This window comes from Zootoca vivipara, chromosome 7 (assembly GCF_963506605.1).
Source record: "Zootoca vivipara chromosome 7, rZooViv1.1, whole genome shotgun sequence".
In the NCBI taxonomy this organism is placed as follows: Eukaryota; Metazoa; Chordata; class Lepidosauria; order Squamata; family Lacertidae; genus Zootoca; species Zootoca vivipara.
Window position 1 is genome coordinate 28,492,324 of NC_083282.1, and position 22,922 is coordinate 28,515,245.

The 22,922-nt window shown below is 44.5% G+C and overlaps 1 long non-coding RNA gene across 3 annotated transcripts in view; it reads left to right on the forward strand.

Moving 5' to 3' along the window:
- Positions 1–22,922, forward strand: part of LOC118088973 (uncharacterized) — a 59,198-nt gene that overhangs the window by 17,593 nt on the left and 18,683 nt on the right. Inside the window, exon 3 of one of the 3 annotated variants that reach the window (XR_009557882.1) lies at positions 7,472–7,629. The exons of the other annotated variants lie outside the window; for them this stretch is intronic. This is a non-coding gene — a long non-coding RNA (uncharacterized LOC118088973). The remainder of the gene's footprint in view (positions 1–7,471; positions 7,630–22,922) is intronic. 3 annotated transcript variants of the gene reach the window in all.

Genomic DNA, 22,922 nt, shown 5'->3' on the forward strand with positions numbered 1-22,922 from the left:
TGACCTGGTCCCAAGTTGTTCAGTGCTTCATGTGCTCATAATATACTGTAGCGCCAATGTCACTTATTTTTAAGGACATTCTCTGATAAAATTATTCTTTGTCATTCTCAGCCATCACATTACTTTAGAACGCTGCGACTTTTCTGATTTCAAACCATCATGCCCTATCAACCTATGGAATAAGCACCATAGCTTAAGAATGTTGCTCATTTTTCAGCAATTTTTATGCAGCAAACTTAAATCTAGGTAAGCCACCTGCAAAAGCAACCTAAGCACCCGGCTCTCCTTGCACATCAACATTTGACGCTGATATTTGTTTGTTTTTTCCTGCTCATGCATAGGGACAAGGTCATAACGTCTGAAGCTAGCACTTATTAGAAGTCAGGTATATTTTTCAAACTCTTCCTGTGAAATTTATTTAATATCCCACCTTGAAATGTCTATAAATATTTATTGGGGGGTGGGTTTCCTCCTTATGGTGTGCTCTTCCATCTCCCATTCCCCTTAAGAGTTTAGTAGCATCTGGAGTCACTGTATGGTGATCAATGATTTGAACTATTCAGTGTTCAGCCATTGATCACACAAAAGACAAACGTATCTCATTGGCAAGCTAGTTGGTGAAGTTGCATCTCCGCAACCACCCAACATACAATAAGGATCGGGGAAAGTATGGAAAAGGGTATGGAAGAGGGCTCAATTCAGTCAAAGCAGTATCATTTGCATTGTGATGATTTTCTTAATGCTACATTACTAAGTCTTCACACGTATGAAGCTAAAAGCCACACTTAGTTCCTAGAAGAAGAAAGTATGGTCCTACTCCTAATAATAGTTACAAACCTTTCAGGACGGTTAGGATTATTTTACTGCAGGTAATTCACTTTGTCCTTCCCTGTTGCTTGCTACCAGTTCCAAATCACTTTGCAAATTGTAAAGTGCACTATCAATGTTATTGGAATCATATTCATTTACGGGTATTACATGGATGTACATAATCATTTCTATGTAGCAGTTCTTTAAAGTCAAGTCTCTTAGCATCATTTTTTATAATGTCATCATACAGGAGCTACCCCTACACATCCAAGAACAGATCCTCACAAACACACCAGCGGAACCTCGGCCAGGAACTTTCTATCTTCTACCCAAAATACACAAACCAGGAAACCCAGGACGCCCCATCATCTCAGGTATTGGCACCATTACAGTGGGTGTTTCCGGCTATATGGACTCTGTTCTGAAACCATATGCTATCAGTGCTCCCAGCTACGTACGTGACACCACAGATTTTCTGAGGAAAATACAATCTTTGAACAATCTTCCTAACAATACTATACTAGCCACTATGGATGTGGAATCTCTATATACCAACATCCCACACAATGATGGTTTACAAGCCATAAGGAACACCATTTCAGATAAAACCACAGCGGACTTTGCTACCAAACTCTGCCACTTTGTCCTTACCCACAACCACTTCAAATTTGGTGATGACCTGTTCCTCCAGATCAGCGGCACAGCCATGGGCACCCGCATGGCCCCACAGTATGCCAACATCTTCATGGCAGATTCAGAACAACGTTTCCTTAACTCCTACCCACTCAAACCTCTCCTGTACCTGTGATACATTGACGATATTTTTATTATCTGGACACATGGACAACAGACCCTGGAAACCTTCCACCAGACATTCAATGACTTTCACCCCACCATCAACCTAACAATGAACCAATCTATGCAAGAAATACATTTTTTGGACACTACTATAAAAATACAGGATGGACATATAGACACCACCTTATACAGAAAACCAACTGACCGACAAACATATCTACATGCTTCTAGCTACCATCCCAAACATACCAAACAATCCATCGTATACAGCCAGGCCTTACGTTACAACCGCATCTGTTCCAACTCTACAGACAGAGAATCTCACCTAAGAGATCTACAGCAAACCTTTTTAGAACTAAAATATCCACCTGATGAAGTTAAACAACAGATCAACAGAGCCAGACAGATACCTAGAGAGAACCTGCTGCAAGACAGACCCAAAAAAGAAAATAACAGAACACCACTAGTCATCACATACAGCTCCCAAGTTAAAACAGTACAACGCATCATCAGAGATCTACAGCCTCTCCTGGACAATGACAGCTCCCTTTCTCAAGCTCTGGGAGGAAGACCTTTCATTGCCTACAGACAGCCACCCAATCTTAAACAACTCCTCACCCACAATAATACAACCACCAGACTTAACATGGACACTGGTACCAGAGCCTGCAATAAACCCAGATGCCAACTTTGCTGCCACATACACCCAGACAATACCATTACTGGCCCCAACAACATCCAACATACCATCTCAGGACTATTTAATTGCTCATCCTCTAACATTGTGTATGCCATCAAATGCCAACAGTGCCCTTCAGCTCTCTATATTGGACAAACAGGCCAAACCCTACGCCAAAGGATAAATGGACATAAATCTGACATCAGGAACCAGAAGACAGAAAAACCAGTAGGAGAACACTTCAATCTCCCAGGACATTCTATACAAGATCTCAAAGTAGCTGTCTTACTACAAAAGAATTTCAGAAATAGACTGGAAAGAGAAGTTGCTGAATTGCAACTTATCACCAAGCTCAAAACCATGGAGGGACCTGGTTTGAACAGAGATATCGGGTTCTTATCTCATTATACATGATAAGCGATCTTCAGCCATCTCCACCCTTGCTTTTTCATGCAAAACCATTTGCAGTCGTTTCCGGGCATCAACAGCTATCAGTCAGTCAATCACCCATTTCCACCACCCTTCTGAGTGATCCCCCCTCCCCATCCCCACCCCTCCCCACCCCTTCTCTACATAAGTGCCTGGAAACTTCCATTTCACTGTATCTGAAGAAGTGTGCATGCACACGAAAGCTCATACCAAAATAAAAACTTAGTTGGTCTTTAAGGTGCTACTGAAGGAATTTTTTTATTTTACATCATACATTATTTTCAACTTATTTGAGAGTTGTTGTTTTTATATATATTTAAAAACCCCAACTATAAATAGCTACAGTGGGGTTTGTTCTAGTTCCATCATCCCCTTTGTTTCTCCAGCACACAAAGCTCACCACTGGTATGAGTTCAGCACCATTTTGGAGCAGACTCTTGTAGAATGAGTTGGCAATGACAGCCCCATTTAGGTTCAAACAGGTGATGGGGTTTGAGCCAGATGGGGTTGTCCAAGACAGGAAATAAGGGCATCTGAAAGCCCTACTTTCTCTGTGCAGATTCTGAGCCTGCAAGTTATTCATTATATCTTGCTGCAGATCTTAAAGCACTTTAAATAAAGTTGAGAGCTTTACACCTATACTATAAGTCTTCACTCCAAGAGTGTCACTGGGTCTGAAATCCTGGAGGGCCTCTGCCAGTCAGTGTCGACTTTCCTGAGCGAGATGGAGAAACAATCTGACTCTGTAGAAGGCAGTATCTTATGACGTAATAGGCATGTCCTTCCCTGTTGCTTGCTACCAGTTCCAAGTACACATGATACAGTACATCATGAATACATGAGAATGGTTTTGCCATCCATAAAACAGCAAGCTCTGCTAATAATCCCTTCGTTTGTATTCTGGATTTTGACCTAAGTTTTTTTTAAGTAGTGTTAGAAGCTTCTGAGTTGAATTTGAAATTGCCAAATTACTTATTTTAATTTCTCCCAGTTAAACAAACCAGCTATTCCCTCCCTTTATTATACACCCACTAAAATATAATTGCCAAGAAACAGGAGGATGTGTTGCAAAAGCTGGACTCATTCAGCTACAAGACAAGAAATATCCACAATCCACACTGATACATTAGGTGCATGTTTGTAAGCTTATTCACACAGCAGCAACCAGATATTAGCAGGCCTGGTCCTCTGCCTTTGGAGCCTTCTGGGACCATTTAAGCCAGAAGAATAAAGGTAAGAGGAACACAATGCTAAATATAAAAGGTAGGCATTAAGAGTCTCGATTTTTGCTCCTTTATGAAGGTGCAAGCAGCTGAGTTTCAAGACAAAGATTAATCCTCTCCCTCTCTTTAGAAAAATAAATCCTCAGAATTGTGGTGTTGATGATCCTTGAAATTATTAAAGTGGAAAAGAAATTTTAAACTTAATAGATTTTGCCATTATGGAAAATGCTAGCAGTTTAAAATCAGCTTGGAAAATAGAACTAGGCAAATCCGTTTTGTTTTGTTTGTTCCTGTGCTCAGGCAAGATAAGACTTTTATGCTCATATGCAACTGAATTCATTGCAATTTGACACAAAGTCTGGGCATCCAGAGTTTGAATTAAGACAGGCACTGTACTCAGTTTAGTCAGCTCGATTGGGTAGTGTCACAGATGGGGTGTTGGCTACTCCCGAGTAAGCACTCCACACATCCTCTGGATTTTCATAGTTTTATTGTGCATGCTATATACAGTGGTGAGATGTCTCAAATCATGTCTGCTCTGCATGGGGCAGAAGCCCACAATGGCGTCTCGTGGGCTCTGACCCCCCTTTTAAGACTGGGCATCCAAACGCCCCTCCTCCTTGCTCTATGGGTCCTCCGTGGTCCCAAACCAGGCTCCTGAGGTGCCGTTCTCTCTCCTCCCTCCTTTCCAGCCCCTGCTGAAGCTAGCTCCTCCCCTGCTTCCCTGCTACCAACCTGGAGCTGAGCCACCAGGACTCTGCAGAGCCCTGGACCCGTCTTAACCCTTCCTGTTCCTGATTTGAACTCCCAGACTTGCTGCTGCTTTCCCATCTGATGGAAGTAAGCAGAGTGGGCTGCTCTCTGCAAGCCCTCTCTCTTACAGGTAGTCTTTAAGTTCCTTGTATTTCTGATATTCAGAGGTGAGTGCTGCTGCTTATGTATGTAAATGGCAACCAAATTATCAAGGGGCCGGAGAAACTCTCCTTTGAGGAAATCAAACCTCAAACCTCGGCATTATCACCAACATGCTCTAACCAACTGAGCTATCTATGCACTGCGATAATGTTTGGTGCTTTTTTAGTTTGGAGTCAAGTGTGGTGCTGATAATGCCAGAGTTGTTCAGGTTTGATCCCTGTTTGAGGATTCGTATTCTTGCATTGCAGGCGGTTGGACTTGGTGATCCTCAGGGTCCCTTTCAACTCTACAATTCTATGATCCTCTGATGTATAAATCAGGCCTGATGTGGAGAAAGTGGATAGAGAGAAGTCTCTCTCTCTCTCTCTCTCTCTCTCTCTCTCTCTCTCTCTCTCTCACACACACACACACACACACACACACACACACACACACACAAATCTAGAACTCGGGAGCATCCAAATAACACGACTACTGAAAAGATTCAGGACCAACAAAACAAAGTACTTCTTCACATGGCATATACCGTAGCTAAACTGTGGAATTTGCTCCAACAAGAGGCAGTGATGGTGATCAACTTAAAGGTAAAGGGTAAAGGGACCCCTGATCATTAGGTCCAGTTGTGACCAACTCTGGGGTTGCAGCGCTCATCTCGCTCTTATGGCCGAGGGAGCCGGAGTACAAGCTTCCATGTCATGTGGCCAGCATAACTAAGCCACTTCTGGCGAACCAGAGCAGCGCATGGAAACGCTGTTTACCTTCCTGCTGGAGCGGTACCTATTTATCTACTTGCACTTTGACGTGCTTTTGAACTGCTAGGTTGGCAGGAACTGGGATCAAGCAATGGGAGCTCACCCCGTTGCGGGGATTCGAACCGCTGACCTTCTGATCGGCAAGCCCTAGGCTCTGTGGTTTAACCCACAGTGCCACCCGCGTCCCGCTGATCAACTTAGATGGCTTTAAAATATGATTTGACAAATTCATGGATGTAAAGGCTATCAATGGCAACTATCCACAATGGCTGCATTCTACCGCTACTGTTGGAGGCTGCTTGCTTCTGAATGATAGTTGCTGGAAAGCATAGGGCGGGAGAGTGCTGTTGCACTTAAGTCCTGCTCATGGGCTTCCTATGCACACCCAGTTCGCCACTACTATGAGAAAAGGAGGCCGGACTAGATGGGCCACTTCCCTGATCCAGCAGGTTCTTCTAACAATCTTATGTTCTTATTCTCGTGCAAGGGGGAAGTATCAGCAGACTTGGAAAGCTTCCCAGATTTGTAGAAATATGAAGGTTCTTTAGGCGGAAGGGGGGGGGAACCTAAGGAAGGTAGGATTCCAAAAACAACATAATGAGGCAGTATCTCGGAGGAAGGCATGGCTAGCTGATTGGAATATTGAACAGGAGTCCTCCATGTGGCAACATTTTGTTGCAGGTACTGCTGTATGAAATAGGTTTGGAGTTTGACTTAAAAACAAACTGGAATCCACTATAAAAATGCAGTGCTCAAGTGATGTCAGCTCAAAAGACTTGGGTTTCAAATGAGGATACAAGCATAACAACAATAGGCTGCCTTAGGAATTTCCCCCAACATCTCTGTTATATGTGAACACCAGAGACATTCCCCCAAGCACTTGTTTTGCAGCCACCTTGGAATAGTTTGCATATGGAATGTAAGCAGGAGACTTTTGTATTTAAATGCTAAACACTGACGTGTATGGATAACCACCAGCCACCATAAACTTTACCCGAGTTCCTCCTTTGTGATGCCCTTGTTTCTATTGATCTTTATTGACAGTATGCAACCGTCCCATTTTGATTGTCTTGTCTTGTTCTTGTTTTTTGTTAATTATATGGCCTTTTGCTTTTGATGTGCCCAAGAGTTTCCTTTGATATTCTAGGCTGTCCCGAGTGCACAGGCAGTTGCTTGATAACAGCCATATTTTTAGAGGTGCCAACACAAACAATCTGAGCAATGTTTGTGTCCAGGAATGGAATCTTCCATGGGATAGCAAGGGACCCTGGAAAGTACCTTTGGGTCACATAGTGCTGTTAGTTTGAAGGGCTCACAAGCTTAACTGCCTTGAAACAGTAACCACAAAGCAGCACAGAGGGTACCTCTTTGCATTTTTTGGCCTGTGTATCATTCCCACCCCACCCTATCTATCTAAACAATCTATCTAGGTAGATTAACAACTCACAGGTCTGATGAACTGGGCTCCTATCCACACACACACACCCACACCCACACACACACACAAACACACAAGTGTGTGCCATGTTTGCCGTAAAATGGAACTTGCTCCTTTGTGGATATTTTGTGTCTCAAATAAGAAAATAGTAACAACACATGTGTTAAATTGTAGCTGATAATTGCAACAATTTCTTGCATTCTTTTTGCCCTCTGCTACATTTTCCTGATGTTTTCAGATCTTTCCAAAGCCACACATTTCCTTTGTACACGTGTGTGTGTGTGCGTTTGTTGTTAGCTCCCTGTTCTCCAACGTTGTGCCCTTATGTTTTTATAACACAGAAACTGAAGCACATCTTTCCCCAGGACATTTATGGGAAGAGGACACAAAGAGCACTTATCTTATCTTATCTTACCCTCTTTTGCAGTTTACTTCCTGTTCCTTTTGGAGTCAATGCCAACCTAGGCTTTCGGCATGAAAGTCTGAAGTAGGATTTTAAGTGCAATTGATTGAACTTGCTAAAGTAACAACAACAACAACCTCCAATACGGTACTTCCTGTGGTTGGGAACCCTGATAAAACAAGGTTTGTGCTAATGGGAAGGACTGCAAGTATGCTCAGCCAAACACAGCTTGATTCCCTCCTCAGATTTTCACACTGAATCTGGGAAGCTCCGAAGTGGAGCCAATACATGCAAGCAGTGCTATTTTTCTAGAAAAAGAGGTGCTGGAGATCACCACGAACCTCTCCCTTGTTCTCTTAGAACGGCAATGGCACCCACCTCAGAGGTGCCAGAGCTGAGCTCTGGTGATCTTCGGCTGAAAAGAAAAGAGCCCTTCATGAGGATATTAGGGGAGGGGATTGCACGCACACTCAGCCCCTCCCACAAACTTTTGGACACCCCTTCCACTCACTCACCCTGAAATGCCTCAACAGAGTTCCTTAGTTCAGTCAAATGGACCTCAGCATGAATACTTGGTCCCTCTGATTTTCTTGGGAATTTATTCAAGCCATGAGATTTCCTACATTGCAGGCACCGCTGCCGTTATGTGCCACAGCTGCCATGATCCCAACACCTCCAGATAATGCCACTAACATTGCTATAATCAAATACTATTACATGCCCTATGCTTCTCTGAACAAGATTGGGAAAATTCAGCAGAGCAAAACAATCAATAATATTTTTCAGATACAGTTTAATCAATGCTGAATGAATCACAGAAGCATAGAACTGGAAAACTGGAAGGGATCATGAAGGTCATCTAGTCCAACGCCCTCCCGAATTCAGGAATCTCAACTAAAGCATCCAGGACAGATAGCATGGAGAGGAAGGGGGAGGGAAATGTTTCTTTCACTTAAATGCAATTGTTACAGTTGCTTAGTAGAGCCATGAAACTTCCGGGCAACAATGAGTGGCTTCATTGATCACAAAGGTCAATGAAGGGTTGTTGTTGTTTTTAATCTGTTAACTGCTTTTTAATATGCTTATCATTTCAAAGACTAATGTTTGTGACTATTTTACAACATTTTGTAAGGGGCGTTATGAAAATAAGGCCTTAACTATTAAATTTGGCAAGCAAAATTTATATACTGTTTCAACTGCTTGCTAAAAAACTGTTTTTTTTTAAAAAAATCAACAAGCCAATCCAAATGTATTTGATTACTGTATAAGATTGTTGAATTTAGATGTATATTACTATTTTATATTGTTTTATGTACACTGCTTATATACACTGTTGTGAGGTAGATGGGTATAGGATCATACCAGTTTCCATTAATTTGAAAATGCCTCCTCTGAAAGGCTGATTAAAATGCCATTTACATTTGAGTTGTAATCAAGTCATTTGACCTCCTTCTTCCATAACACTAAATAGGTTTTAAGATTCTGTTTTTAACCTTCAAGATGCTGCTAATATGTGATCTTACCATTTACTATCTTACATTGGGTTGTTCTTCTTTTTCTTTTTATTATGTATTTTCGTGGTTTTATCTTGTGAACTGCCCTGAGATCTGTGGGTATAGGTTGGTATACAAATTTAATTAATAATAATAATTACAAAACTAACTTTTGTCCTTTATTCATATTTTGCTTCCTTTTTCAGTAAACTGTGTACTGACTTTCCCATTCGATTTTCTAAATATTTCCTTCTTTCCTTGGATAACAGACTAAACAGAATGCTTCATTTTAAAAACAGAAGCAAAAGTATTACTTTCCATAACTGTAATTTTTTTAACCTCTAATATTATTGCAATATTCTTACTATAGAGCTTTCTCTGGTGTGCTTTGTGAGTTTGTCAGGGACTCTAGGCTTCTGGTTTTTTTTGTTTCATGGTCATCAAGATTTTCCTTAGCATCTAAAGCATTCCCCAATTTGTTATGATCACAGCAAATTAAAAAGAAAAGAACAGGAATTACACGTAATTTAGTGGGACCACAATGGGAAGGAACAACTTGAAATTTTTCATCTGCACCAATTTACTAACCAAGTATTTACAGCCAAGATGCCTATCTGAAGCTTGGTGTTTTTGTAACCCAGACTTCCAAGGAATGCAAGGAGAGCCTATTACAGCACTTTGTCAGAAAGGGAAATATATATATATATAGGGCAATACATCAGCAAGATAAGGATCTCACATTAAGATGACCTTTATGTGTGAAAAGCAGCTTTTCTTGCAACCATCTGCCAAACCTGCTTTGACCTGCCACAGGTCCCAAGGCTATGCAGATATGATGTATTAGTTTCTTTCTTGTCTCAAGCAATTCTCAGAGTTAGTGCAATCGACTTGTATATTTCCACCTGCAAAGCTGGCTTTTTTTTTGGGGGGGGGAGATCTGACAAGGGCAACCCCCCCCCAAAAGCAAGACCATTCTGTGTATGTTTACTCAGAAGTAGGCTCTACTGAGTTCAGTGGGGCTTATTACCAAGCGATTACATATTATTTATAGTTATTTTTTTTTAATTCTGCACTTCCATAAAGGAGACCAGGACAACATGTTTGTGTCCCCTCCCCCTTTTCACCCTAAAACATCCCTGTGAGGCATGGAAGGCTGACAGATAGTGAATGGATCAAGGTTACCTTGTCGTAAGCTTTGTAGCTGCAAACTTGCTTTCCTTGGTTTAACCATGCATACATGGCATATGACATGTGTCCATCCCTTTGATGAGACTTGATCTCCCTTCTTTCCATAGGTAATGGAAACAGAAAGTAAAGCTCTCCCACCAGTCCTACAAGCTCCTTAAAGCACCTTCCCGCTCCAGGAATCCTGGGAGCTCTTGTTTATCCTTCACACAGCTACAATTCCTAGTAACACACTACAGTTCCCAGGATTTGCAGGGGGAGGGATGTGTTGCTTTAAATGTGCGGTGTGTATGCAGACAAAGTCCTATACTGTCTATGATTTACTTTCTTTCTTCTGTCTGATCTAAAGCCACAAATGCAGTATATGGCCTTGGGAAAACTACCCATCTTGCCTATAAAATAATCCCTTTGAACACCACCAATATTCTGTCAGAACTGAGCTAGACTTGGTAAATAAATTAAACACAGGGGTGTATATCTATATATATCTATATAGGCATTTGAAAAATGTTGCCAATGAGGCCCACCAAAGGGCCTTTGAGGAGTGGCTAAATGCAGGCTCTAGGCACAAGGCATGTCAGACCTCTCTCACTCCCCAAGCCAACACCATCTCAGACCTGTCACTCCTCTGTTAATGTGCTTGTCTTGAATGGGGGAGGAGGAGGGAGAGAGAGGGGTGGCAGTAAGGACTGGGATAGTGCTTTTCTTCTTGAACACAAAAGGAGGCTGCCCACCTGCCTGCATAAACCCCTGACTGATGGTTTTTTAAAAAATGACCAGGCAGACAGAAGGAAGCTGAGGAATATTTACTAATAAAACAGTCTTTGTTTGCCAAAGAAAATGCAAATATGGGGGGTAAATTAGAACACTCTGGCTCTCACACACATACACGCTGGACCTTATTTAAGAGCCAATTCCACAAGGACATTGCATCAGTAGGGTATATACTAAGAAGGGTTAATTCAGGCTATTGCCTCTTAAGTTTCTTTTCCATCCAGGGCAGGCTTCTCCAGCCTGCTGTGCTTCAGATGTCATTGAACTACAATTCCCATCATCTCTGACCATTGACCATGCTAGCTCAGGCTGATGGGAGTTGTTGTCCAATATGGGCCACAGAGTTTAGTTAAGACTGAATGGGAAATATTCTTATGCTTATGTTGGTGCGTGTTGCCTTGTGCAATCAGAGCACACAGTGCGGCATTCAGACAATGGTATTTTTCTATATTATATCTGCTTTGGGATGAAAGAAAGCGGTTTTATAAATGGTTCCCTGGTGAAAAATAGGCAAATGGAGGCAGCAGCTGTAAGAGGCAGATGGGGCATACATTATACAACTTAAAACCATTTCTGAAGCAGATCTGAAAAAAGTATTCCAAAACAGCAACTAGGATTGCATGCATTCTGAACTCATAGGTTCAGACATTTCCACTTAGAGGATCATTTATGTCTTACTTCGGTACAAAAGAGTACAGTTAATAATGGATTCTCTTGCAAATTGTGTCACGGAAATAGGTGCCTTTGTTCATCTTTGATCTTTAAAATGGCAAGCTATTTTTAGGAACTACACTGTAAAAAGCCATTTAACATTTTGGATGTGGCTGCAGAGTTAATACTTACTACAACTGGAGACCTATAGCGACAAGCTTTGCCTTCTGGCTGACATCTAGTTTTCTACATGAAGGATGTTCCTTAAGAGCATTGGGGGGCATGGATAAGCATTTCACCATCTGAGCCTCCACCTGATGTTTAGTGATATATAACCTAGGTTTCACTAGACACAGCGAACATCAGGCCTGAGCTTTCATAAGCCTGGTCTCTATAGACCAGACCCTCCAAGTGTCCCTCTTTTCCAAGGACAGTCCTGGATTTACAGAAGCCATTCCAATTTCTGATTTGATCCTGGAATGTGCCGCTTTTCCTTAGGACGTCCCTATTTTCACTGGAGAAATATGGGAGGGTATGGAGGATGCCTTTATTTTCATTGGAGAAATGTTGGAGGGTATGGAGTTATGCAACCCCTGAGCTAAGGGGATAAGTAACTATACAACCTTTAGAAGACATCTGAAGGCAGCCCTGTATAGGGAAGTTTGTTTTTTCAATGTTTAATGCTTTTATATATGTTGGAAGCCACCCAGAGTGGCTGGGGCAACCCAGTCTGATGGGCAGGGCATAAATAACAAAAAAAATATCATTATTATCATGGAATAGGATGTTGCTACTTTCATCGGGGAAATGTTGGAGGGTGTTAGAGCAGCCTTCCCCCACCTCATATACTCCTGTGTTTTGGACTACAATAGCCGTGCTGCTTGGGGTGAGTGTTTTTTCCATTCAGGTCTTGCTTGTGGGCTTCCCTTGGGAATCTGGTTGGCCACTGTGAGAACAGGATGCTGGACAAAATGAGCCACTGGCCTGACCTCAAAGGCTCTTTTTATGGTCTTATGATGGGAAATCCTAGAATAACTTTTTTTTAAAAGGCCAGTCCCTACTATAGATTTGTTAAGCAGAATAACAGCATTTTCTTTCCCTTCAATGTTTTTAATGTTTTTTACTTAAAAAAATTGCTGTTGAGAAGGAAAGATGTGGGGTGAGGGAGGGAACAGGGAGAAAGGATAGATGGACACAGCTTCATTACATTTTGTGTTAACAAAACAAAACAAAACATCCCCTGACATTGAAAATAACAGCATTTCACTATTTGACATAACTGTAACATGTGGATAAGGGTAAATATCCTGGCTCTTTGGATACTGTGGGAATTTCGTTTTTTAGGCATGTATTCAATTTTCCTGCAGTACTCCTGCACAGTGGTATAACACCCCCCCCCAATGTATAAGACAACTCCTATTTTTTTGGACCGCAACAAAAAAAAATGGGGGGGGGAATTGCATTGCCAAGGCCACCAATTGTTTGCACACTCACTGCCAAAAGCACACCTGCCCACTCGACCTTGCCGCTGCCGTAAATCGACCGCCCAAGTGCCGCAGTCACAGCCAATCATCATCAGGCCTTGCCGCAGCCACCAATTACACGCCCAATCACTGCTGCCAATCTCCTGCTGGCTGCTGCTACCAAGCCCCCCTCCCCCGCTGCTATCTGTGTATAAGATGACCCGCAATTTTGGCCTATTATTTCTATTAAATAAATATCATCTTATACACAGAAAAATATGGTACCTTGGTTCTCAAACTTAATCCGTTCCAGACGTCTGTTTGGCACCTGAAAACCAAGGCACGGCTTCTGATTGGCTGCAGGCACTCAAGCAGATGCCGCATCCGACGTTCGGCTTCCGAAAAATGTTTGCAAACCAGAACACTTACTTCTAGGTTTGCGGCATTCGGGAGCCGATTTGTTCGGGAGCCAAGCCATTTGGGAACCAAGGTACTGCTGTAATCCTCTATCTCCTAATTAACTTCTAGGATACTAGTTGAAATATGACATTTAATATATGAGTTGTAGAAAAAAAAGCATGTTCTCTATTACGTGATGTCTTTTAAAGACATCTTTGGAGGTCTTTAAGCAGAGGCTTGACAGGCATATGTCAAGAATGCTTTGATGGTGTTTCCTGCTTGGCAGGGGGTTGGACTGGATGGCCCTTGTGGTCTCTTCCAACTCTATGATTCTGTGATTCTACGTGTTCCTATGATGCATTACGTATTTTGTAGTAAGGCACCTGGGAAAAAATATGAGAACTTTGCACCCCTAATTTAAAACTGAGAACCCCTTAGACCCCTGAAAACCATTCTGCTTTGCATGTACATGGTCCCAATTCCCAGCAATTCTCAGGATAGGAAAGACCCCCGTCTGAAATTCTGGAGAGTCTGTGTAAGCAACAATCAGTCAGTTGGTCAGTGTAGACAAGACTGAGCTAGATGGAGCAATGGTATGACTCGATACAAGCTAGTATCCTATCATGTCTAGTTCTTCCCTCTCAGCAACAAACCACTGCAGGGGTTCTCCACAAATCCTGGTGCAGCTGTACATCAACAAATGTCCAAGCTCTGGTTACATCTATACAGGTGAATTGTCGGGATCTCAGTTCCACTTTTACTGTCTGTATTTCCAGCATGCCATGTGCACCAGCATTCTGGACTGCCCTGGTTGTGACAACCTTTTCTCGTCCTTCCAGTTTTGCACCACAGAGCTAAAGCAGAAGCCCAGGGAACCCCAAGGGGAGGGGCTAAACTCCTATGGCACAATCCCCTTGGAAGTGTTCCAGCCGAAATCCTATTGGAAAGGATGGGAGCTACATCTTATATTCAGTGGGTGCTGTGCAGGAGGAATCCTTCCTGGGGAATCATACTCCAGACTATCCAAAAGGTTAAAAAGACCTGCGGTAATTATCCTGTATTTACTATAGGAATAATCATACAGGGATATATATATATATATATATATATATATATATATATATATATATATATATATATGTTTTGGATGGAGTGCATTTTGCTGCAGGCATGTTTCTAACAGTCCATCTGAATATTTTATTTGCCTCATGATCCTACTTCCCTACATCTGGCCATCATGCTGCTTTCTCATTTTTCCTCGTATTGCAATATAAAATCTGGCAGGGCTTTTGGTTCTCTCGCAGCTCATTAACACTGTGTCCACATCATCAGCTTTTTCAGGGCCCCAGCCATTCGCGTCTATGCAGTTAATGCTTTTCTCCCCAGAATCTAATATCTCTTTGAGAGCACTGGAAAGATGAAAGGCATCAAAAGTCTTGGAATGCATTGTACTTTTCAGTGGTGGACTGTGCCTGTCTGTTCTTTTCCGTGTGCGCGATGAATAGCTTGTTGTAGTTTTGTTCAACAACAAAGCGATAGGTAAGGGAGACATTTCCCTGCCTAAATGACTAATGTGAATGTTAAGCGTTCTGGAAAAGGAACTTTTTGCAGTCTTCTTTAAAAGATAGGCAGAGGTGGTCTCAGGTGGGGATGTTGTTGTGGGAGAAGTTTCTAAGAGGGGGCTATTACTGCAAAGTCATTAAGGCTGTCGTGGTACCAAGAATCAGGCTGGAAGCTCTTGTAGAATGGCTCCAACACTGTTATCCTAGTTGCCTAAAGCAAGGAATGCAGCCAAATAAAAGGGATGTCAGAAACCAAAACCAGAGACGTTGGGAACTAACCAAAATTTGCCTGGATGGCAAGCATGGATCTTTCGGTGACAGGAACAGTCACCCTCCCTTTCAGCATTAAGGACAGCCATGAGCTTCTCTCTACTAGCTCATACTATTTCGAAGGGCATAGATCCAATAGGCATATCACTGCGTGCATTGTCGAGAGATCCCTATCAGCATTTGAAAATGGTATGCACCACAACAGATCCAAGCAATAATGGTTTTAAAGACACCCCTGGCTCAGACTGTACCCTGCCTGGCACTGGGATAACCGCGTTGGGCTGGATGTGAGCAGACTGATCCACAAAACACCCAGCAGACATGTTCAGTGGGATGCAGAGGACTCCACCTTTGCCATACCCTATGGCTACAAGCGAGCAATATTTATAGGGTATTTAGATCACCTGATTTGCAGCAAATGTTCCTAAATGTAGTGACACCAGTCACTGGCTCATAGCAGGCTGTGAGGTTGCTACCGGTAGAAGCGGAATGAAATATTTTCCTGCTCCATTGTTTTTGAATGTTGTACATTTCCCCTTAAATATCTATACTACCTAGTGTCAGAGACAGGACACTGGGGTAGATGGCACACCATTCTGATCCAGACACCTCTGCTTATTATTTCCATTTATGTCCTGTCTAAAGCTGCAGCTCTACAAGCTAATTTTAATTTTATATCAGTTGGCAATTTATTGCCTGCTATTTAACAGATCTTCTATAATCCAATTACAGTAAGAAATCAAAATACCAATAGAATTGTAGCAATAACAGTAAAACACTGCAGCAGGGACCGATTAAAACCAAGAAGCAGCAAACAAAAAACGGCAACATCATAATAAGGCAGTAGGAAAGTATTAACTGTTCATTTAAACAGCTCCCTAGCTCCTATATCTGCCACAGACAACTTGGTAACCTAGGGGCTACCACCGAATAGGACCATTTGATGGGATTGCCAGGAGAGTTTCATCTCCAGAACTCACCTCTAGAACTTCCATCTCTAGAACTCAAGGAGCAAGAAAACAGATCCATATGAAAACAAACCCAGAAGACTAGTGTCACATGCCCACCCAACACTAATCTGCCCTTGTTATAGCTAATGGTGCCGGCATGCACATTGACCTGGTCTAGCCAAGGTGGTGCCTTCTAGACGTTGCTGAACAACAACTGCCATCATCCCTGGTCATTGGCCATGCTGGCTGGGACTGATGGAAGTTGGAACATTTGGAGGGGAGCACTTTAGCCACTCCTCGCTTAGACACCGTACCTATCTAACCTACTGTTTTGTTCTTGCTGTGATAGCATTTCATCCACTGTAGCCAAAGTTCTGGTTTTACACACTGTTCCGCCATGCTGAAAGCACCTTGTCTAAGTATTGAGCATAAGATGTGGGTGGAACTCCCCGTGAAGTTCACAACCAGAAGTAAAACTAGCAGAAGCTTTGAACGACTGTTTCAAAATAATCACAAATATGCTTTCAAATGAATGACGCTGAAAGAAATAAGGGAGCTGGTTTTCCCCCTCCCCATACCTGCCATTGATGTTCCTCAAAACAGAATTCAACACTGATTAAGAATACATATTAAAGCCTCTTTGAAGAAAGGGTTAATAACATAACATTCTGAAGGCAGCATGGTGTCCCATGGATTCTCAATAATGAAAATTCAAATGTTCATTTTATTTAATTTTTTTGAAAAAACACACCAGCCTTTCTGTGTCCCTTTCCCAAGCTAAACCAAGATAATTGGTTTTTTGGGGGCTAATTTCTGCAGCGCTTTAATAACACCTCCTGCTAGACGTCTCATGTAAACTCAGCAAGAGGAAGTGTCCAGAGTAATAGAAAGACTTCTGCTCATTTTAAAGCTCAAATTCATACTTTTCTGAACAAAGGAGATCCCCGCTGTTTGAGTTTGGCAACTGCCAGGCCAACTGCATTGGGGAAGATTGGATTATGAGGGAGGGCTGGCTGTGCAGTAAAGTCTCCCTTCTCCAGCTGGATTTTTATGTAAATTCCACTACAGCCCTTGCTTTTTGGAGATAATGGAATGGATACAAAACACTTAGCAGTTTTCAAGTCAGCAAAATAATGAAGAGGGCAGGCGGTTAGCTGATTTAATACATTTTTTTTTATTTAAAAAAACATTTGGTCACTTGTGTGACTAAGGATTTCTATGTTACAATGACTTTCTCTGGTGCATGGGATTTTGATGTAACACTTCAGTCAAAGAGCTCACAGCTCTCTAAGTTATTAGTGATGTGCGAACATCCCCTATCAAGAGCTTTTCATGTATTAAACTCCAGTAAGCTGCATAATTTGCCTAGCACTTCCTTGAAGGAATGGAGTCAACACTCCACAAAGGATATCACTACTCAGTTGCTTGTAGGAAAAATAAATCCTTAACTTTACAGCTTAAACTTCACTGGGATAAGAAATACATGATTGGATAACTGGATTCAAAGAGCTAAAAGGATCCACAGTGGCCCTGGGGAACAACTGGGCACAGAATCCATCTGAAATGTGGATTATCTCCATTGTGGTTATACTGCTATGAGGGTAGAGAAACAGAACATTTTGGAGCATCAACATTTTTTATCTTAACTGTAACATTGTGCGTTCTTTCACATTACATAGTGATCAACCCTACACTACCACCAAGGACACACTTAGAGAACAGGACTTTAAAAAACCCTGTTTGTAGCATTCACACTTGACTTTTTTTGTACACTTGAAAAAATATGCATGGGTGTACACCTAAAACACACATGTATAACATGTGAAGCAAACCACAGATTACAAGGAATCATTTGAGTATTCTTTTCTAAGTTTCTTATGTTGAGAGTCAAAATACTGGTTTAGAAGACAAGGAGTTCCACGTGAAGCTAGCTGACCTGTTTCATTGAATTCAATGGGAACTAAGTTCAACTAACAATGTGAATCCAACTCAATCATTTTATCAGTGGTGGCTGGTGACCGCTGAGCCTGGTGGAGCAGAAAGCAGGGAGGCCAACAGCAAGGGCAACAGCAAGACTAAGGAGAAGGAAGCTGACAGGCAGTGCCACCCCAGGACCAGATGTAAGGAAGAAAGCAGGTGGTTGAGGGCAAACTGAGCTTAGTGGGCCTGTGCCCCATTCACCCTCATTGACCAGCCTTCACTGAATTTGACTGAAGTAGTGAGCCATCAGGTGGGAGATGAGTCTCTAAGCCAGGCTTCCTCAAACTCGGCCCTCCAGATGTTTTTGGTCTACAACTCCCATGATCCCTAGCTAGCAGGACCAGTGGTCAGGGATGATGGGAATTGTAGTCTCAAAACATCTGGAGGGCCGAGTTTAAGGAAACCTGCTCTAAGCAATCTGTGGGTCCACCTAAACTCACAATAGATGATGATAGATAGATAGATAGATAGATAGATAGATAGATAGATAGATAGATAGATAGATAGATATAGATAGATAGATGATAGATAGATAGAGAGATAGAGAGAGAGAGATAGATACATAGATAGATAGATAGATGATAGATAGATAGATAGATAGATAGATAGATAGATAGATAGATAGATAGATAGCCGGGCACACAGATAGATCTGGAGAGACTCAAGATCTCGGCCTCAGATATAGATAGAATGAAGTCATAATGCAAGACATCTGGTCACCTCATCTATTGAGTTTGGCAGCTGAATCCTAAACACATTTACTTAGAAGCAAATCAAACAAATTTAAACAGCATTTATGTCTGATTAACAGCTGAGCATGATTTCCTAGATGTAAGTCCCATTGAACTGAGGTCATCATGATTTCTTAGATGGAAATCCCACTGAGTTCAATGGGGTTTACTCCCAACTAAGTGTTGCAGAATTGCAGTGCGAGACTGGGAACAAGTCCAATTGAGTTCAATGGGGCTTCTTTCTGAGTAGATCCATATTGCTTTACTCTGCCAGTGTGCTTAAGATCACAAGCAGAGAACAAGAGTGCAAGACTGCAGACATCAGATCTAGATAGAATGAAATTGCAATGCAAGGCACCTGGTCTTCATAGATCAAAAGGAATTGTCAAGTTCTGAACAGCCAAGGAGCTGTGCCTCTCCAACTGTTATGGTTTATTATGATGATTTATGAGGCCAAAAGGGGAATGTATGAATGAAAGTTTACAAGTTATGTTGTTTAGTGAAGTAAAATGCTTGAAAGCTGAAAATGTCAATTTGTGGACCACAGCTTTTAAAAGTTGTTTAGATCAGATGCCTGCAAAAAGTTAGTTCCATATTGTATCATTTAAGAATAAAATGTAATAGGGTTATTTGAAACGAACAAACAAAAAATGAATGAAAACATTTGCGAACAAATGGGATATATAACTCCAGAAACACTTGGCATCTCTCCTCTAAATGGAGAAGCTGTTTTTTCTCCACCAAAGCCATTGTTTCAGCTTTACTTCATACTTAGTGCTCTTCTGTTTTCCAAATATTTCATTGTTTTTCCTGTTGAGATTATGTACTGTTTCTCAAGTAACCGAGTGTTACATCCTTTCAAATGTGGGGCAGGGAACCCCTGGGCCATGGGCCAGATCCGGCCATGGCCTGATCTCATCCAATCTGTAGCATCTTTCTTGGCAGTAGAAGAGGCAACTACGGTATGCACCATCAGGGGTGGTGCTGACTGGGGGAGGGGGCAGTGGGGAGGAATGGAAAAGAAAAGGAGCAGCCGTGAGTGGCAAGTGATGTATTGGCAGAAGTCCAGGGGCAAAGCATGATGAGGTGAACCAGGGTGTGTGCGAAGGAGTGGACAGCTGGAGGAGGAAAAGGAGTGCACAAACCCAAAGCTTATCACGAGCAGCACAGTGCTTTGTAAGCTCGGACAATCAACTGATTGTCACCACTTCCAAAGCTTAGTGCACTGTGCTTTGACGACCCCAACCAGAAATTGATTTTCAGCAGTTGCAGTCAGTCAATGGTGCCTGAAGATCCCCTTTTGGCCCAGCCCTGTCAGAAGGAAGGAAGGAAGGAAGGAAGGAAGGAAGGAAGGAAGGAAGGAAGGAAGGAAGGAAGGAGAGGATGGCAGAAAGGGGGAGATCCTGCTTACTTCTGACTCTAGCTCTGCCCACCACCAGCTCTGGCTCCCACTTGGCTTTTCCTCACAAAAAACCGGTCATAGAGTTATAGAATTGTAGAGTTGGAAGGTACCCCGAGAGCCATCTAGTCCAACCACATGCACTGCTTTAAACATTTAACAGCAAGGTGTGGCATTCTAAGTACCGTGTTTCCCACATTTTAAGACACCGTCTTATATTAATTTTACTCAAGAAAATAAGCCTATGGCTTATTTTCGGGTGTGTGTGTGTGTCTTTTTATTATTATTACTGTAAGTACCTCCTTACGACTAGTAAGAACTGTACACTGCTTTAAGAAAGCAGCGCTACAAATGAAGGCAGGAAAGAGGAAAGGCTTTTCTCCCGCCCTGCTTTCTCCCTCTTTGGCTCCCCTCCTTCCCTTTCAGGCGTGCTGACCCAGACACGAGAAACCCACTCACACAAGCCGCCCGCAGCAACGAGCTGAGCCAGGTGGCGAGCGGAGCAGCGCCTTGCCTTGGACTGCATCCACCGCCTCCTCCTGGCGCCGTTAATGCTGCCACCACCACGGTTGCCCCTGCCATTTTTCTGCCAGAAAGGGGCCTGCGGGAACCAGGGCGAACCAACACGCAAGTGTTGAGCTCTTTTGCCCGGCTCTGCCCTTTACTTCCCGCTTCCTCCCACCGCCGCTCTGCCTTGGGCCATGCGGCCCCAGAACGTTTCGGCGGCGTGGCTCCTCCCGCCGCCTGTCACCCGCCGCCGCTCTGCTTCGGGCCATGCGGCCCCAGAACGTTTCGGCAGCACGACTCCTCCCGCCGCCTGTCACCCGCCGCCGCTCTCCTTCGGACCATGCGGCCCCAGAACTTTTCGGCGGCGCGGCTCCTCCCGCCGCCTGTCACCCGCCGCCGCTCTCCTTCGGACCATGCGGCCCCAGAACTTTTCGGCGGAGCGGCTCCTCCCGCTGCCTGTCACCCGCCGCCGCTCTCCTTCGGACCATGCGGCCCCAGAATGTTTCGGCGGCGCGGCTCCTCCCGCCGCCTGTCACCCGCCGCCGCTCTCCTTCGGACCATGCGGCCCCAGAATGTTTCGGCGGCGTGGCTCCTCCCGCCGCCTGTCACCCGCCGCCGCTCTCCTTCGGGCCATGCGGCCCCAGAACTTTTCGGCAGCACGACTCCTCCCGCCGCCTGTCACCCGCCGCCGCTCTCCTTCGGACCATGCGGCCCCAGAACTTTTCGGCGGAGCGGCTCCTCCCGCTGCCTGTCACCCGCTGCCGCTCTCCTTCGGGCCATGCGGCCCCAGAATGTTTCGGCGGCGTGGCTCCTCCCGCCGCCTGTCACCCGCCGCCGCTCTCCTTCGGGCCATGCGGCCCCAGAACTTTTCGGCAGCACGACTCCTCCCGCCGCCTGTCACCCGCCGCCGCTCTCCTTCGGACCATGCGGCCCCAGAACTTTTCGGCGGAGCGGCTCCTCCCGCTGCCTGTCACCCGCCGCCGCTCTCCTTCGGACCATGCGGCCCCAGAATGTTTCGGCGGCGTGGCTCCTCCCGCCGCCTGTCACCCGCCGCCGCTCTCCTTCGGACCATGCGGCCCCAGAACTTTTCGGCGGAGCGGCTCCTCCCGCTGCCTGTCACCCGCCGCCGCTCTCCTTCGGACCATGCGGCCCCAGAATGTTTCGGCGGCGTGGCTCCTCCCGCCGCCTGTCACCCGCCGCCGCTCTCCTTCGGACCATGCTGCCCCAGAACTTTTCGGCGGAGCGGCTCCTCCCGCTGCCTGTCACCCGCCGCCGCTCTCCTTCGGACCATGCGGCCCCAGAATGTTTCGGCGGCGCGGCTCCTCCCGCCGCCTGTCACCCGCCGCCGCTCTCCTTCGGACCATGCGGCCCCAGAATGTTTCGGCGGCGTGGCTCCTCCCGCCGCCTGTCACCCGCCGCCGCTCTCCTTCGGGCCATGCGGCCCCAGAACTTTTCGGCGGCGCGGCTCCTGCCGCTGCCTGTCACCCGCCGCCGCTCTGCTTCGGGCCATGCGGCCCCACAACATTCCGGCGGCGCGGAAGGGGCCAGCAGGGCTCCCGACGCCAAGGGGTTTTCCCGTCCGGGCGCTCGGCCCAAGTGGGAAAAAAGTCCTGGGAAGAGCGGGAAGGCTCCCAGCGTGGCTCGCCTGGTGACGCGCTCAATTCATGCACCCCCTCCCAACTGGTTTCAAGCCTCTCGAGGCTCTAAAGGAAAGCAAGAAGGTACGTCTTATTTTCGGGGTATGTCTTATATTTCGCGAATGCATAAAAACCCTGCCATGGCTTACTTTATGACTACGTATTAAAAAAGGGGAAACACGGTATCTCTTAACCTTTCATTGGGAAGGAAGAGGACATACATATGTGGCTCCACCTACAACCAGAGCAGTGCATGCTCTATACAATACTGCAGTGTTGAAAATGTCACTGCAACATCATCTCTTCCACCTAGAGCCGCCACCTTCTCTGGAGGATTGAAGGGGTCAACGTGCAACACCACACAATGTCCTGACGTCATGCTCGCAATACCGCATGGTGTCCTGACATTGCAATGGGGCCCTCTGAACACTCAGGCAGGGATCCCCTTCCAAAAAGTTTGGGGAGGCACAGTGC